This window comes from Microtus ochrogaster, chromosome 1 (genome assembly GCF_000317375.1).
Source record: "Microtus ochrogaster isolate Prairie Vole_2 chromosome 1, MicOch1.0, whole genome shotgun sequence".
NCBI lineage: Eukaryota > Metazoa > Chordata > Mammalia > Rodentia > Cricetidae > Microtus > Microtus ochrogaster.
Genome location: NC_022009.1, coordinates 45,163,433 through 45,167,632, shown reverse-complemented (window position 1 = coordinate 45,167,632; position 4,200 = coordinate 45,163,433). Strand labels below are relative to the sequence as shown.

At 46.9% G+C, this 4,200-nt stretch overlaps 6 non-coding genes across 6 annotated transcripts; all 6 read right to left on the bottom strand.

The window, feature by feature from the left end:
- Positions 1-209: 209 nt before the first annotated feature.
- Positions 210-284, bottom strand: LOC113456874. Its single transcript, XR_003377607.1, has one exon. It is a non-coding gene; the product is annotated as a small nucleolar RNA SNORD113/SNORD114 family (small nucleolar RNA).
- Positions 285-913: 629 nt separating this feature from the next.
- LOC113456847 lies at positions 914-988 on the bottom strand. Its single transcript, XR_003377583.1, has one exon. It is a non-coding gene; the product is annotated as a small nucleolar RNA SNORD113/SNORD114 family (small nucleolar RNA).
- A 736-nt stretch (positions 989-1,724) lies between these two features.
- LOC113456860 lies at positions 1,725-1,799 on the bottom strand. The gene has a single exon (XR_003377595.1). It is a non-coding gene; the product is annotated as a small nucleolar RNA SNORD113/SNORD114 family (small nucleolar RNA).
- Positions 1,800-2,429: 630 nt separating this feature from the next.
- LOC113456852 lies at positions 2,430-2,503 on the bottom strand. Its single transcript, XR_003377588.1, has one exon. It is a non-coding gene; the product is annotated as a small nucleolar RNA SNORD113/SNORD114 family (small nucleolar RNA).
- Positions 2,504-3,181: 678 nt separating this feature from the next.
- On the bottom strand, positions 3,182-3,256 carry LOC113456859. Its single transcript, XR_003377594.1, has one exon. It is a non-coding gene; the product is annotated as a small nucleolar RNA SNORD113/SNORD114 family (small nucleolar RNA).
- Positions 3,257-3,881: 625 nt separating this feature from the next.
- Positions 3,882-3,956, bottom strand: LOC113456849. Its single transcript, XR_003377585.1, has one exon. It is a non-coding gene; the product is annotated as a small nucleolar RNA SNORD113/SNORD114 family (small nucleolar RNA).
- Positions 3,957-4,200: the final 244 nt, after the last annotated feature.

The window sequence follows — 4,200 nt, the reverse complement described above, 5'->3', positions numbered from 1 at the left end:
TTTCACAAGGCCTGTGGAGACACATGGCCATGATTTTCTCCACTCAGGACATTTCCCTTTCCCAGGGACTTTGTTGTAATCTTGCCTAATAATCAGCCATGTTCTCTTGGTCAACTACCTAGGAACTGATTCCAGGACTGGTCCTGTTTATTCATCCCAGACCAGTATCTTGGGTAGTAACAAAATTGAGCAAGGTAGACTGCTCTGTGCCTGACCTCAGATATCTGTTTACATGGCTGACATTGAGAAACAGTCAGACGCCACCAGATCTCATCATTGGTCCCTGGTTAGCCACTCAGTCTGGATCCATTGGGATTGGATCACACACTGCTCAGTGTGGCAGCTCTGGAGGCCACACTAGAGAAACCTACTCTGCATTGGGAGACCTACCCGACTGCCCTTACAGCCGGTAGTGAGCTCACTGCTAATTTCTATATCCTTCCTGCTATAAGGCTATTAATATTAATGTTCCTACCTGTGATCAGGTGCCAACAGGAGGATCAATGCTGTTTCTGTCAGCAACCACAAGGTCTGTACTGACATCATGGCATCCCAGGAAATCACCATCATGGCCAACTTCCGCTATCACGTCGGATGCCTCTCTGGAAGGGACAGGAAGAGAAGAAAATAGAAATATTGAGACTTTCTCATCCTGTAGACTCACAATGACTACCTTTCAATCGGAGTTGCATACAAGCTTTCTCTCTAAGATACTGGGCTCATCATCCTGCATATTAAAATAGATGGTCAACCTCAGGCTGACAAAAATACAAGGCAGACCACAGGCTGCACAACTCTTGATTCTACGTAGTATTTTCACATAGCTATCCAGCCTAAAATCCACTGTCCACAAGGAACGGGCATGTGCCTATGGGCCGCCATCCACATCTTAGCTCTTAAAGCAGGCATTGGGATTGACCTCAGATTTCTGGATACTTGGCACTCATGGAGTATCACTCAAATGCCACCAGATCTCATCATCGGTCGTGGATGGGCCCCCTTTCTCCCTGACCTCCTACATCCTACAGGGTTGGATTTCATGGGTGCTCTGTAGAACACAGTGATCACAGAATTGGATATATTTCTGTGTGATTTTTCTCAACAGGTTCCCATCAAAGCCTGTCTTAGTTATTACTTTTTGGAATCTAGAATTAAAAAACTCATTAATGCAACTGCACTTACCTCTAATATTGACCCAATGATACTCAGACAGTTTCCCCTCATTCTTCAGGGCTCTAGGCTCTCATAGTACCACAGTGCTTTGAGTGGGGTCTTGATATCAGCACGCTGGTACCATCAGTCAGGTCAGCCTTTCTGAAAAGTATAAAGCAGAGGATGGAGAGACCATGATGAAAATGTTGGCTATTACTCAATGCCCTCTTGTTTTCCTAGGCTGCATCTCTTAGGTCTCCTCACAGAGAACACTAATTTCTGGCCATTTCCAAGGGAATAGGACTGGTATTCTTCCAAGTAAAGTGTTAGGTCCTGCATCAAGACAGTTCCTGATCTGCACCTTTCACAAAGGCCCGTGGAGAGACATGACCATGGTTTCTCCACTCTGGAAACTCCAGTTTCCCAGGGACGTTGTTCTACTCTTGCCCAGCACCCATCCAATGTTCCCTCGGTCAACTACCTTAGACCTGATTCTACTTCTGGTCTTGCTCTTTCCTCCCAGACCAGGAACTACATTAAAGGAAAGTTGGACAAAGGTAGATTGCTCTCTGCCTGACCTCAGATATCTGTTCACATGGCTGTCATCGAGAAACACTCAGACGCCACCAGATCTCATCATCGGTCCCTGATTGGCCGCTCTATCTGGAGCCATCGGGATTGGCTCACTCACTGCTCAGTGTGGCAGCTCGGGAGGTCACACTAGAGGAACCTACTCTTCACTTGGAGACCTCACCACTTGCCTTTAAAGCCTGCGGTGAGCTCAATGTTATTTTCTGTGCCCTGCTTGGTATAAAGCTCTTAACATGACCATTCCTACCTGTCATCAGGTGAAAACAGGAGGATAAGTGCTGTTGTTGTCCACTACCATGCGCTCATTACTGATACCATGGCTTCTCAGGAAAACACGATCATGGCCGACTTCTGCCTTCACGTCAGTTACTTCTCTGGAGGGGACAAGGTAGAGAAGGGAATAGAAATATGGAGACATTCTCTTCACGAAGACTCACACTGTCTACCTCTCAAGGTGAGTTGCATACAAGCTTTCTCTCTAAGGAAATGGGGTTATATTGAGAATATTAAAGTAGATGGTCAACCTCAGGCTGACAAAAATACAAGGCAGATCACAGGCTGCACAACTCTCGATTCTAAGTAGTATTTTTGCACTGCTATTCAGCCTACAATCAACGATACACAAGGAACGGGCATGTGCCTATGGACCATCGTCCACAGCTTAGTATGTTAAAGCATGCATCGGGATTGACCTCAGATTTCCGGAACTTGGCATTCATCGAGTATCACTCAAATGCCACCAGACCTCATCATCGGTCGTGGATGGGCCCCCTCCCTCCCTGACCTACTGCAGGGCTGGATTTCTTAGGTGCTCTGTATAACACAATGATTACATAATTGGATACATTACTTTTTGTACCCTGTTAATGGAAAAATATTGAAGGTCAATGCACACACCTCTAATCTGGTCCCAAATGAAGGTCAGATGCTCGCCTCTCAGTCTTCAGTGCTCCGGGCTACCACAGGACAACTGTGGTTTGAATGGGTTCCCATCTCAGCATGCTGGCACCATCAGACATGTTGGCCTGTCGAAAGGCTACAGAGCAAAGGATTGAGAGCCCACGATGAGAATGTTGGCCATTATTCAGTGTCCTCTTTTTGACCTGTGTTGCAGCTCTTTGGTCTATTCATGGGGGCACTAATTTCTTGCCATTTCCAAGAAGAAGTGACTGGCACTTGTCCATGTAAAGCTTGCTATCCTGCATTGGACAGCACTTCATATCACTCCTTCCTTCCACAAGGCTACGGAGAATCTCGGAAAAGATTTTCTCCACTCAGGAACCCATAATGCCCCAAGCATTTTCTTGCAAACCAGCCTAGCTGCCAGCCATATCCCCTTGGCTAATGGGCTTGGACCTATTTCCAGGCTAGCCCTGCTCTCTTCTCTGACAAAGAACTCAGGAAGCACCAAAAGCAGTCAAAGAGAGATTGGTCTGTGCCTGACCTCAGATATCTGTTCACATGGCTGTCATCGAGAAACACTCAGACGCCACCAGATCTCATCATCGGTCCCTGTTTGGCTGCTCTGTCAGGAGCCATCGGGAATGCCTCACACACTGCTCGGTGTGGCAGCTCTAAGAGGCCACACTAGAGGACCCTACTCTGCACTGGAAGACCTCACCACATGCCCTAAATGCCCGCAGTGAGTTCACTATTTCCCGTACCCTTCCTGCCATAAGCCTCTTAATGTGACCATTCCTACCTGTCATCAGGTGCCAACAGGAGGATCAATCTGTTTTTGTCATCCACCGTGGGCTGTGAAATGACACCATGGCATCCTGGGATATCACCATCATGGCCAACTTCTGCTATCACTTCGGTTGCCTCTCTGGAATGGACAAGGCAAAAGGGAATAGAAATATTTAGACTTTTCTTCTCAGAGATTCATAATTGCTACCTTTCAAGGGGGGGTGCATACAAGCTTTCTCTCTAAGGAATTGGGCTTATGATTGGGAATAATAAAGTAGAGGGTCCACCTCAGGCTGATAAAAATACAAGGCAGACCACAGGCTGCATGGCTTTTGATTCTAAGTACTATTTGCATATACCAGCCAGCCCACAATCCATATGTCCACAAGGAACAGGCATCTGACTATGGGCTTCAATCCACAGCTTAGCATGTTAATGAGAGCATTGGGATTGACCTCAGATTTCTGGATACTAGGCGTTCATCGAGTATCAATCAAACGCCACCAGATCTCATCATCGGTCGTGGATGGGCCCCCTCTCTCCCTGAACTCCTGCAGGGCTGGATCTCCTCGGTGCTCTGTTTAATGCAGTGATCACATAATGGGATACATTACTTTCTGAACTCTGTTAATGTAAAATCATGTAAGGTCAATGCACACACCTCTAATATGGTCCCAAATGGAGGTCAGATGGTTGCCTCTCAGTCTTCAGGGCTCTGGGCTCTCACAGGGACCACCATGGTTTGGATGGTTTCCCATCTCATCATGC